Raw genomic sequence first — 14,650 nt, forward strand, 5'->3', positions numbered from 1 at the left:
TTGTCAAAGGAGTGAAAAACGAAACTGATTGAGTTGCAATAATGGAAATATAACAAAAACCAATCCAAACACATTTTCAACTGCAGATCGCCTACGTTTAAAAGAAAAATATACAAAATATGAGACTTCAGCAACGATGCCTCGAAGATGCATCGTATCTATTCAAATCGCTAGAACGACACTATATTCTCAATCAAATGATTTGTGTTAAAACTTCGGTTTGCTTAAGGGGAATTTAATGAAAATAGTTTAATGAACTTTGGTTACTTATTTGCTTGATCTACAAAGGAATTTTAAGAGGCGTAGAAGTAGACCTATATGTTCGTTTTGGCGTTCTTACAAATAATGTTTTATTCTCAAACGAAACTCATTATCGTCTGATATAATTTCTGAGTAACCAAAAATGTTAAAAAAAAGAATTAGCCCTCAATTCATTTTCACTGTTGACCCAGTACTAGAATTCGAAATGTTTGTTCGTTTATTAATGCATGCGTTCATTACCATCGACATATTTTCCTACAAAGAGTCCACGTTTTGTTTTTGTTTATTTAATTTTACCCGAGGAAAAAATATTTGCAAATACCGAAAATGAAAGACAGTTGCACTTTTAACTGAGTGCTTAATTGGTAAAATCATTTTTGATTCTTAAGATTAAATAAAAAGATGAAGAAGAAAAATAATAAAAAAAACGAAATAATATTATTATTAAACAAAAGAAGCTAAAGATATAAATGAAAAAGCACAAAGACTTATACATAAAGAAAATGAAATAGAAGAAAACATTATTTTCCAATTTGTATTAAAAATATTTGAAAAAAGAAAAAAACTTGAAATTTCTATTTAAAAAAAAGGAAGAAGAAAGAAAGAAAGAAAATGATCAATCAGTAGAACGTAATTACTTCATTCAATTTATAATAAAACAAAAGTGAATTATAACGATGTGGTAATTCAAAAATAAATTTTTAATTTTTCAAAATTTTAACAAGTAAAATAAACAAAGAAATGATTTGGTTTTTGTAAAAAAAAATTATGATGGAAAATATCTTAAATTAAATTAAATTTAAAAAAAAAACTTTCAACATATCTTAAGAACATTTTTCTGTAAAAATAAATTATTTTATGAAACCCAAATTTAAAAAAAAACGTTAGCTCTTTATAAATAAATAAATTTCACTTTTCACTAAATGGTCATAAATTATTGAAAAAAGAAGAAGAAGAAGAAAGAAACGGAAGCCCAACTTTGTTAAATTACCACATCATTAAAAAAAAAGAAAAAAAAAACTTCATGTAGTTAATAAAAGTAAAAAAAAAGAAAAAAATTATAATTACTATTAAAAATATATTTAAGTCCCGTTTCACGATAAAACCTTCAATAGATCTAAATAATAAAAAAATAAATTTAAAATGAAAAGAAAGAAAATAATAAAATTAAATTATTACATTGAAAATTAAAAACTTTTTGTAATAACTTTGTTTATTTGTTAAAATAAAAAAGAAATGAAAATTTACAAAAAAAAACCAAAGAACGTTTTTCATCATCAAGTATATTGTTTGTTTGTTTTTTTTTTTTAATAAAAAGAAAAGAGATTATAGATTTAAATATATCACAATTTATATTATATTATAGCAAAACCCATAAAAGAAGGAAAGAATAAAAAAGATAGAATTCATAAATAAAATAAATTACATAAACAATAATTAAAACAAATAAAACGTAAATTTAAAAATCACCACACACACATACAAACACGTACGGTTTTTTATTTAACAAAAAGAAAATGGAAAGGACATTAGTTTTTTTTAAATGAATACCATAATTTTCATAACTGCATAACAAATATTACCGAAAATAAAAAGAAGCAAACAAACATGGATATAAAAGAAGAAAATTAAATAACATGAAAAATATAAATTGAATTTTGTATCAATTAATTTGTAAGTTTATATATTATTTTACAAAAATGATGTAAAAAAAATGATAAAAATAAATCAATACAAAATTTAAGCGAATTAACTTTCGAGTCACAAATGAATCAGATCGAATCTAGGTCCGAAATGCATCCAGATGTTGCAAACCACCATTTTTTCATTGATACAGTACAGTGCCTATTTTTGAGAATTGGAGTCGTACAAATTCTTAAAATTTTAAAAATTCTTAAAACTTTAAGTTTCTAGCTACAATAAACAACAGTAAACTAATTCTCAAAAAAAGCCGGGCAGTAAATCATTTCAAGCTGGTTTCCTTCGAAATCCGTAGTTGGAATGACGCAATGTGGTTCTACAATAGATTCTTAATTTTCACATCCCTAGTGTCAACGCTTCAGTTTTTACAAATGTGGAAAATGCATTATTAGCAGGATTATGATATTCTCAAACGTTGGTATTATACCAAAATTTTTGAAAAAACTTGGCACAACATTTTAGCGGTATTTACACCTTACCTCACACATTGTCGAATGTTTGCTTTGTCAGAATAAAGCAGATCATCCAATAACCAGTATTCCAAACGAAGTCAATAAACAATTGAACGGAAAAGCTCCTAAATACTCAGGGCAAAAACTACTAGGGACTATTTAGAGCAATAGAAGCCGGTACCGGAAGCAAATTACTGCACTACCTTTTTTAATTGACCAAAGTTTAAAACTATTCTTAATTTTCTATCGCAGTTAAATTGACATTGACTTGGGAACGCATAGTCCTTTCATAAAATGATATCGATCTAAAATAGATAAAATCAAAAACATTCGATATGTCCATCCGTTTACAAAGAAAACATCTAGTTAAAAATTAAACACAAGATTATACCCGTAGAGTTAGTTAAAATACCATAGGTGCTAAATATCTAAAAAAGAAATTTCGTGCCATAAAATCAATAAATAAAAACCAGACGAAAAACTTTTGCTTGCAATGGATTTTCTAATGCATGGCGTGACTTTCGAAGTAAGTATAACCGAAAAAAAATTGAGTGCCCAGAATAGTAAATAGAAGTTGTGTGTTTTTACATTTCTCGTTTCTAAAAATATATCAACACTTAAACATGAAATCGAGAAATAAACTACCGTCTTATGTTGTGACTGTTCACGGAAATATGTGTATACGTTTTTCATTCATCGTTTTCCATTTATAGGCCAATGTTAGACCTTTTACTATGTCATCAAAATTGCGATGGTCAACTCGAAAAATAGTTTTTGGTCGGTATATAACGGAATACATTTTTAATCATTTCCATTTCAGTAAGGAATTCAGTCAGTTGTGTTATGTTTGTCGTCTAGGACGTTTCAGACAAAATTACTTTGTTAGTGTTCTTGTACGAGAGATAGAGTTAAGCAAGTTAAGATTTGGTAAGTTTGATAAATCATTTTCTATTGTCTCTTTTATTCACGAAAATAATTTTCATTTTGGAATTTTTGATTCAATTAAAATTAAGAAAAAGGTCTGGAAACTGTTGAAACGATGGAAATATTTGTAAGATTTTTTTTACGTGTCTCCCTGCTATAGATCGGTGATGTTTTGAATCACTTGAGCAACTAGCTCCAAGAACTAAATTTATATAACGATAGATGTTGTACAATCCAGTTTTCGAGTGACCATTATCGTTCCGAGGCGAAGCCGATTTCAATTATTATTTAATTATATTAGAGACCCTTCTTCACTTTGATCCCGACATACTTATTTAAAAAATAATAAATAAGTTTGGAGGGCGTGAAAAACGAGGTAAGTCCTTGAATTGGGAAAATAACTGATATAAAGACAAATCATTGACTCCGATAATTCCACTAACGATATGCGTTAAAGGCACTGATTAATGGATAAACTCATCTGCAAAAAGTTTAGTGCGAATTAAATTATTACTCGCGGTTCATTTTTTAATGTTACATGAAACATTGTCTTTTCATATCGAGTGTAGTGTTTATAATATGACGGGAGATGAAGGCTACACATGGTAATATGTTATCGTCAAGTTTGGTAGATTTTTGTCTTTTCCCAATTTGTAGCATAATTTTTGTTGACCAATTTTATAAAACGATAAGTCTAAACTTGCAAGTTGAGTTATATCGGTACAACTTTCAATCAGGACTACATGTATCTATACTAACTCTGGAAAATTGAGAACTGCTTTCTGCAAGTGAAATACAGAACATTTGTTTTGGTAATTCTTGTGTAACAATATATTCGCGGAAATTCCTACATCATTTATAATTCCTCTTTTTAATATGTTGATTTAAGCCTGCAAAGAATGAGTTAGTAGTACGACCAGCCACTAAATTATTTTCATTTCTTTGTCATCCAACCTTGTACTTTTCTTACGATAATACATACTAACATAATCTCAACATACCAAGTCACGTGTTGATATAGTTAACATACGACTCAATTAATTAAGGACAAGGAAAATGCAAATATTGCGACATTACGAGGAAAAAAAATGTTGTGTTGAAGTGAGCGTATTTTGATTTGTAAAAAGAGCACACAAGTGGGGAGGTTTTTTTTTTTGCATTTTTCATGAAAGCCCTGTGTATACATTGTATACATAAACAAACAAGAAAGTTTTTTTTTTCGTCGTCAAATTGAAAAATATAAATTGGTTTCGAGTCAAGTTGTAGCGACATATATATTCGTCTTTAATGTCATTCAAGGGAACGGAAAAAATCGCATACATTTTTCGGTTACATAAATCTATTTTCATAAAATAGTTCCAGTTATTAAAAGTTGTGTTTTCATAATGAGAGACTCTTGGAATTATTTTTAAAGCTGCAATTTACTTCCGACTTACAAACCTTGAGAACTCTTGCTGAATGAGGAGTTTTTTTTCGGTAAAAATGGAATTAAATAATTAATGACTAAGTATTCCCAGGCCATTAAATGTAAATGCGAACGGTAGCGGATGTGCTGGTGAGTTTGTGGAAATCCTTCTAAAAGCCAAAGTTGTAATTCAATACATTCCAATGTAACGGAGAAACTTAAACATAAAAGTATTGCTTTGGGCACTATTTCTGCATTCAATTCACATTCTGTATAATACACAACTCACGTAATATATTCATAGATGCACGCCATATCAACGAAAATTAATAACTAACTTTATGGGGTCTTATCTTTAGCATTTCCTTTTGAACAAATTTGTACTTACTCCACTATATTATACGATCATGTCTACACACTTATACAAGCTCTGAACTTTCATGCTTTCCTATGCCATGCCAAAGAAAAACCCGAAACGCAATGACTTGCAGAAATTCTATTTTCTTCCCTACTGGTATTCGTATCCAGTAATTATATCGCATCCGGACATTTAGTCTCGCATATATATAAGCTATGAAATAGATAAGAATGGTAATACAGTTAAAAAAAAGACGTCAATGGTAATTGCTTTTCCATAGTATAAGCTATTGCGCGCTCCTTCTAAACATTAACATTTTTCTTACTGTAATTCTCAATCTCCATAATGTGATAAAAATCAAAGAAAGAAAGACACTGAAGAAAAAGTCGATAAAAATGAAGATATAGTTTACCACCATGGATTACATAATAGTTATTTATACAATCGAGATGCAAAGTACTTTATTACTGCACATCGTGAGCCTAATAAAGTACTTTGCATCGAGTTGCATACGACGTTTTATGCCACAAAGGCATCTAAAGTTTGCAAATTTTGCATATTATGATGCTGAGTGGCGAGAGTAATAATCACATGACAAGCAATTTTGATCGTTTGACATGAGTGTAAATAACATTAAATTTCGCTCCTTGTAACAAATACTATCATCTGATTGTCTCAAGCTCTCTGTGCTGGTACTGTTTAAATGGCTTGTTTATTCTCCTTCTCCTTATAAAAATGCAGTTTTTGTGACTACTTGTTAAAAGCCCTTTTAAACTTCTAGCCTGTTAACGAAAATGACGACTGAAATAAACTGTGATCTCTTGTTGTCTTAAATAGCAACGCGTGTGTTAAAGTTAATGAAGTCAAAGACTTTGTATCAAACGACAGATCTAATTATTATACCGTACATGATGTACAGGTCGTTTGAGGAAGTTGATGGCATGACACGAAATTAACCATAGTAAATAAATGCAAATTCGGACACAAATTGATTCCATATTTTCATTATTTCCATATTAAATTCCATTTGCCAATTGTATTTCATCAAAAGTGACATCCACTTCAGCGTCCTGTCCTGATCAGAATGCATTTCCAAACAATTTCGTTTGTCATAAAACATTTGTTTGATTTCCGAACCACCATACCAACCACAACACCAACCATAAATTTAAATATCTCCACAGAGGACAGTGTACCGGTTCCGCATATAGAGCAAATTATTTATTGAAACGAATTTATAGCCTTCACTCTGGTGAAGGACACACGTACCCCTGCGAAACGATAAACTGATGGTAAATTGATGGACTTTTAAAATGTAGAAATTATTTAGCATTTTGTCGACAAGACACTTTTTAAGATGTTCAAGAGTACACGATTAGGCAATATTTGATTACTTTAGGGTAGGCAAAAAGGATGGGGCGCCAAACAAAGTTCTGATGATTAAAGATAAACATATTTCATATGAAAATCTGTTGTCGAGAGAGTGATTCGTACGAAATCGATCCAGAAAACTTTTTTTTTGTGTGCTACACATTCAAGTGGATATTCTTGTAAAATCGAAGAGTGTGTGAGCGTTTGTTGAAAACTCAATTAATCTTCTGAATCTTGCACCTGTAAAAAATGTTTACGTAACAGGCTTCACACACCCAAAAATGTAGTTATCATGTGCATACTATCATTGCCACCGAAATTATTATTAATAATACTCACTCATTGATACAATTTAAGTAATTAAACGTGACGCGAAGCAAATATTAATTTCGAGCCAAGTAATATAATTAGCAAGAAGCAAGCAAACATTTTTTTAGTAAACAGATTAATCTCTGACTATGTAAATTTTATCTGATCCCGAGTCTTTTAGGTCACGTAATCCATTTTTTTTTTCAAAAGTATAGAACTGAATAGCATTATTGTACTTTGTCAGCAGATTTTTATGGACGGCTAGGCTGTGGTATCTTTTATTGACAAAAAGAACGATGTGGCCTGATTAATGTTTTTTCACAACGCAGGCGAGAAAAAAATCATTTCTCACCTCAGCTGTTATGAAAAAAATTGTGTTGACCTAGGGAAAAATTGGGAAATTTCACTCGCTACGCTCTGGTCACAAACAACACCCTCAAAATGAATTTACAATTCTTTTGCCTCTGTGAACAAATAACTATTTTAACTATTTCTTATAGCAAAATGTATGTTTCAGCAAATGAAATAATACATTTTGTTATTGAGGATGTTGCAGGTTACAATTTTAATATTTATATGTTCGCAGAATTTCTGAACATTCTCAAAAGCTAACAGGGTTTTTTTTTAAAGTGGACGAGGCTCCGTCGGAGCTACTTTTTGGCGACACTCTGTTTACATAACCAGATAGCCCTTGGCCCCAATAGTACAAAACCGCAGTCGTTTAATTTTAATAATCTGTTATTGGCCCGGGGAACTTAAACCAAAAGTCGAAAATTGGTGTTTTTTGTACGTGATTTACTGCCGCTACAGGCTATTCAGGGGGTTCATTGGATAGTTATTGTCCAGGAGATACGGGGCAAGCACAGATATCTTCCATGTCCTGTTCCATTGTTCGAAAATAACAAACATAATGTTTCAGTCAAAGGCTGGAAATTTTGATGAACTTCAAAAGTTGATATCTCGCACCTGGCGAATGTTTATTTTTAGATCAGTGGATGCCCTGATACAGACTTAACCTAGCTTCACAATGATTCCCCATTTCCCTTAGTAGTGACAGGTTTAGGATACTTTTTTGGGTACAAAGTGAATGGCGTTCCTATACACGAAAACAAAATATTAATTTTAGAAAAATACTCGAATTATTCTGTTTTTGATGTCTGCGTCCACTGATCGAAAGATAAATATTCACCAGGCACGATATATCACCTTTTGAAGCTCACCAAAATTTCCGGCCTTTGACTGAAACATTATTTTTGTTATTTTCGAACAATGGTACAGGACATGGAAGACATCTGTGCTTTCCCCGTATCTCCTGGACAATACCTATCTAATGAAACCCCAAACATGTATGTCCATAGCCTGTAGCAGCAGTAAATCACGTACAAAAAACATCAACTTTCGACTTTTGGTGGAAGTTCCCCAGCCAATAAAAGAATATTTAAACTAAACGACTGCTTTTTTAGACTATTGGGGCCAAGGGCTATCTGGGCATGTAAACAAAGTGTCGCCAAAAAATAGCTCCGACTGAGCCTGGTCCACTTTAAAAAAAAAACCACGCTAAGTAGATTTGCAATTTCCAGATAGGACAATCCGTCGTAAAAGTTGAAAAGAAAAATCAGTGACCTTGATCTACCATCAACGATTCCTACATTACTCACAATGTAATAGTTAGTTCAACCGGATACTCTAACAAACCAGTTACAGTACATAACACGCAAATGTGTTACCTAACGCAATTAGGTCAAACTTCATATCCACTAAATTCTGTTTTCGTCAGTGTGTTCTGTTCTTTTCGAAAAACAAACGCATACCATCCATCAACATTCTGACGCTGGTGCCTCTATGGCTCGTCAAAACAAAAAACCAAATATTCCATTCCCGCTTGGTAACTGATAAAGTTCGTCGAATATTTTACCGCTTCAATATGACATGTTTTCTTGCGTAAAAATATATTTATGCGAACGAGCTCCGTACCATACCTAATGCTGTTGGGTTACTATTACAAAAAATGTGAAACTTAGTCATATATTTTGCTTCAGATTTTATTATTTCATAACAAAATTTATCGTCGTAGAAAACACTTCGACCTGCTAGACGTTCATGGTATACATACATGACATGTATAGCTTTGTTATTTATTATGCTTCCCATATTAAATCAACGAGTTTTAAAGTAATATCTTAATAGAGCTCTTCTTCACATATGCTCTTCGTCTATGCATATGTACGAGACGAAATGTACATTTACCTCCAAGAATTAAATCGGAGATGGAAAACGCTTTTCCGTTTTGTTTTAAATTGCAATCAAGAAACAGAAGCTCATACAAACATTCAAATTGCAAGTTTAACAATATTACGTTGTTCGTTTGTAAATAACTTAAATTGAGTCACATGTTTTTATTATGCATAGCAAAGCATTATCGTAAAACATTCCTTGTTTGGGATGGACGTAAAGTTTACCCGTTGGAAAATTCGTTCGAAAATTAAAAGCGAAGAAAATGTTAAATATGCGGCACCAATATCGGATTTCGAGTGACTTTAAACTGCCACTGGTATAATAACAAGCTTTCATTTCATTAAGAGTGATATCGCCAAAACTTGAACCAATTTTGGGGAAAATCAATACTAAGGTTCGGCGATCCGGGCGAGCTATAGCGCGTTGGATTCGTCTTTCAATTCTAGACAATACGTATCTTTTCCTTTTTTTATTAATTGTGTACTCTTGGTGTAAATTGGTAAAATGCAGGCACATGTCATAGGGTAGGGAAAACACTTTTTTAGTATTGACTCGATGAGACGATTTTTTAAAAGTTGAAATGTTGCGCGAGTGTGCGCCTCTAAAAGACCTATCATTAGAGTATAGGCACGAGTCGGTACCACTGTACGTTGGCGAGTAAACAATGAAAGTATGGTCGATTTTTGCACAGTACTGCTGGCCTGCAACAGAACGTTTCCGTGAAACCGACTATGGGGTGTTGTAGCTGGACACACTCACTATCATCCCACGTAAACTAAACCTCAGAAAAATTGTGTTGCAGGCCAGGAAGTTGCACGAAGTAAAAAGTTGCCCAAATTTAACAAATTTTTTCATAATTTCGAGTTCAACGAACGGCGTTAAAGTCTGATTGTGATCAAAAATTATCCTAAAGTTATGCTATTTGCATTTAGTGATCATATCATGAGTCCAGGAACGAACAATGCCATTATTCTTTGTGTATACTCACTAGAGTGGTTTTTTTCCGTTTGTCTGAAAATTTCAATTTCAAACCGCCTCAAAATGTGGTGTTAACTAGCTTATTTCAAATTTTTTTTTTTTGATTTTTGGAAAAATCATCAAAGTTTGTATGGAAAACAAACTCGTGCCTATACTCTAATGATAGGTCTTTTAGAGGCGCACACTCGCACAACATTTCAACTTTTAAAAAATCGTCTACCTCGAGTTAATACTAAAAAAGTGTTTTCCCCACCCTATGACATGTGCCTGCATTTTACCAATTTACACCAAGAGTACACAATTAATAAAAAAAGGAAAAGATACGTATTGTCTAGAATTAAAAGACGAATCCAACGCGCTATAGCTCGCCCGGATCGCCGAACCCTTGTCTTCAAATTGGTTCAAGTTTTGGCGATATCACTCTTAAGCAACAAAGCTAGGAGTCCGTTGAAAAAAACTTTGGTAGAAAAGCGTTTGTGCGTTAAGTGTCGTACTGCAAGCGGCAATAGCCGAATGTAAAAGGACCTAATCTGTTATCTGACAAAGTCTTATTCTTCAGAAAGAGGTGACAACTTCAAAGGCCATAACACCGTACCTTTGACATAATACCGATCCGAACGGATCAAGACTAGTGGTACATACAATGTTTTACATGTGAAAGGAAACGTGAACAAGTCAAGATCAGCTCTTCGCATCCGCAAATCACGGTCAATTACCTTAGTTTAGTGGATGTGATATGATTTTAACAGAATCGAAAGCCGCAACCAACAGTACCGTACGCAATGAAATAGGTAAACCGCATGCATAAAGCATTTAATTTGAATTTAAGATAAAGTTGAGCGTTATCATTCGTATGACGAAAACGTAAACATACAGCACAAAGCCGCAATTTTATTCATCACGTATTACTATGTATACGGAAAACACCGTTTATACGTACACTTTTTCATATTATTACCATATGACTTAGCTAATACACCAACAACAACAACAAAAATCAGCAAATTTACTTTTTTTTTCTTCATCATGTTCAGTAACGTGTGCTATACGGTGTGGAAACGATCTTGTTTTCATTCAATTTTTTTTTGTTGATTATGATATATAGTGAAGCGAAAGTTTCATGATAAAAAAATTTCCTTAATTTTCGGTTCGTTTGTGATTTTTCCGCATTTACAGAAATATTAAACTTAAACTGGACATTGGTGGCATAGTGAACGATTAGTGAACAAGATTTTATAGTCATTTACAACTGGTTTTTGTTAATCAGCTAGTTTGTGAATTCTTATTATTTTTATTTAAATTTTCCACTTAAGGGAGCTCAATAATTTGTAAAAATTTTCATTCTTCATAATACAAAACAATTGCCTGAAAACATAAACTGTTTACATAACGATTTTGTGTTTAGTGAGAAATATTGTCATTATAAATAGTTACTGTAAATTGACTGAGGAAAGTGGTGTATACTGAACGTTGGTTTCTGTTCCGAATTCAAAATTTTCATCCAATTTTTTTTATATAAAAAGAATCACGGTTCATCAGTGTTACATGGTACATCACACCGTAAAAGTGTTAATGATCACATGCTTTTCGGTACATTCGTTAATAGCAGCGTCAAAGAACGTGGTCTATTGAACAAATAATAACTTAAATGTACCACAACCAACAAGAGGTGATTATGACTAGTGTAAACAACAATAATTTTTAGTTGACCCCAGACAATAATTATTTATTGAAATAAATTGAAGTTATGGTCAGTGGTTAAATATTTGCCTGGAAAGAGGTTTCGGTTGATAATGATTCTTTGTATATGTGATTAGTAAAGTGATCCCATTATCATGGACATAGTTTACTTTAATCTGGTTGAGTAACGAAATCACTTAGTTTCAGTGCACTGCATAGCGAAGTCAGTTGTTTCCAGCGCAATGTGGATATTTGTAGATTTGGTTCTTAATTTACTATTCGCTTGTCACATGTACTGATATATGACGAAAAACATCTTTTAGATTTTTCAATAAAGGGTTAGAAAATTGGGCACCCCTACCTCGGTCATTATTAACTTAATCCGAAGCTTAAATCCATTTCTCCCACACTCTCCAAACGTATAAATTTTATCAGCCAATTTTCATTTTATTAGACGCGAGACGCGACTAGTGTCTGTCATAAATTTTACTAAAATTTAGACCAATAAATGCGATATCAGCTCGTAATAATAATTAACCACTAAACTCCAATTGCTGACATTTTATTTATTGGAACATTCGATTCAAGATAATATTCTTTTTCAACAAATATCTACATATGTTACTGTTACCATACCGATATACCATATAAGTATATATGTGTATCTTACGTGATTACCTTACCATATATTTCAGTTAAATCAGATAACATTTTATGTATGTTAATTACACTCAGATAAGAGAAGGAACATAAATTTTAAGAGATCCATATTGTGGAATATATTTTTAAATTAAAACGGAAACAAATAAACTCAGCACAATTTTCGCGACTGGTAGACTGGTTGTGTATGTGCCGCTTTTCAAATATTAAATGCGGAATGAACGCAATACAGGAATTTGATTCTTATCAATTGAGCGATCATTTGATTTGTTAAATAGTCTTTTGCTCATTTAACAAGACAAGACGACGATGTTCATCTAGCAATCAAATTTCTTTTTACAAAACAATTTCAATCACAGTCATAGCCGGATATGCTTCGCCATTTAACTAATTTAAGTTCAAATTTGATTTTTATATATAATGTGATCTGTCCGCTTCTGTAGAACCATAAGATGTGATTTAGCGAATTTAATATCCACAACGATATCCATACCGAAGGAAATGTGCACTTGCTGGGATTTATATTATAAATTAATATAAATTGTATGCTGCAGTGGAGAGAAGATGAAATCTGATTGAATTTTGTGAAATAGAAATGATTATGCATTGAATTGATTGAATGATGGCCAATTTTACGGAGATGAGGTTATTACACAATTTTTATGCAATTCAGTGATGATATTTGCAACTTACGCCGCCTGTGTGCAATGTCGTATGAACGTATTTTATCGCACTAGTGCGATAAAGGATTTGCAAGGATTTGCACTAGTGCGATAAAGGCCACGTGTTCATGGAATCACACTAAGATTATCTTCGGTATTTATTTCATTTTCTTCATTACACAAAACGTTGTATGCAGCACGAATCGTATTTTGGTATATTATCGCACACGATGTCTTGCCAACTTCGGCTTCGCCTCGGATTGACAATCTGACATATAGTACGATAATATACCTCCATACAATTCTTGAAACATAAATAACTATTATCAATTCTACTTTGTCATTTTTTAACTGTGTTCAATAGAACAGATTTTCTGTGTGTCTTCTTCTTCTTCTTCTTTTTCAGCCTTTTTCTATCCACTGCTGGACGTAGGCCTCCCCAATTCTCTTCCATTGCGAACGATCCGTTGCCACTTGCTGCCAATTTGTGCCTGCAATTCTCTCTACACTATTATTCCATCTCTCTGGTGGTCTACCTCTAGGTCTTGTTTTAGGTGGTCTCCAATTCATGATATTTTTGGTCCAACGATCGTCCGTCCTTCTTACAATATGTCCCGCCCAGCTCCACTTTAAAGACGCTAGTCTTTCCATGACATCAACGACTTTTGTTTGTTGTCGAATCCATTGATTTATCCTTCTTACAATATGTCCCGCCCAGCTCCACTTTAAAGACGCTAGTCTTTCCATGACATCAACGACTTTTGTTTGTTGTCGAATCCATTGATTTATCATTCTATCTCTGAGCGTAATTCCAAGCATATTCCGTTCCATGGTTCTTTGTGCCACTCTTAGTTTATTTTCGAAAGCTTTTGTTGACGTTAACGTTTCCGCTCCATTTGTGAGCATAGGAAGGACACACGAATCGAACACTTTACATTTCAGACTACTGTTTTTGAAAATTAGCCTGAGTTTTCCGAACGCTGCCCAGGCAAGACCAATTCTGCGTTTTATTTCTGCAGTTTGGTTGTCCAGACCCAACTTCAATTTGTGATCTAGGTACGCGTAACTGTCGACTCGTTCAATTTTAATGTCTCTGTCATGTTTGTCATGATTTTCGTTTTCGACAAATTCATCTTGAGACCGACTTTGTTTGACTCCTCATTCAACTGTTGTAACATAATTTGCGCCTGATCTGGTTGAGCTGCCATCAGGTAGATGTCGTCTGCGAAACGGAGATTATCCAGGTATTCCTGGGCAATCTCCATTTATGTCGATAACCATTTCACTCCAGTCTTATTTTTTCAATACTCTCCAGAATCGATGTGAATAACTTAGGTGATATGGTGTCACCGTGTCCCTGTCGTACACCTCTGCCAATTCTGAATTTTTCCGTGCTTTTATGGAGTTTTATACACGACATAGCGTTTTTATAGACGTATCGAATTGTGTTGAAGTACCTTGAGTCTACTCTGCACTCGCTTTTTCAAAGTTTATGAATATCAAGACCACAGCAATCTTATATTCATTTCATTTCTCGATTAACGTTCTCATTACATGTAAGTGGTCGTTTGTACTGAATCCTGATCAAAAAGCAGCTTGTATGGAGAAATGGAATTGGATTCTCGTCCTTTAGTTAGACTGCTTATAGGTTGAA

The 14,650-nt window shown here is 32.8% G+C and overlaps 1 protein-coding gene across 2 annotated transcripts in view; it reads left to right on the forward strand.

Moving 5' to 3' along the window:
- The first annotated feature begins 3,081 nt into the window (after positions 1-3,081).
- LOC119077031 (cGMP-dependent protein kinase, isozyme 1) overlaps positions 3,082-14,650 on the forward strand; it is a 29,710-nt gene continuing 18,141 nt past the window's right edge. For both annotated transcript variants that reach the window (XM_037184154.1, XM_037184155.1), the window contains exon 1: positions 3,082-3,341. The gene's annotated coding sequence lies outside the window, so the exon portion shown is untranslated. The remainder of the gene's footprint in view (positions 3,342-14,650) is intronic.

Source organism: Bradysia coprophila, unplaced genomic scaffold, assembly GCF_014529535.1.
Source record: "Bradysia coprophila strain Holo2 unplaced genomic scaffold, BU_Bcop_v1 contig_232, whole genome shotgun sequence".
NCBI classification, from domain to species: domain Eukaryota; kingdom Metazoa; phylum Arthropoda; class Insecta; order Diptera; family Sciaridae; genus Bradysia; species Bradysia coprophila.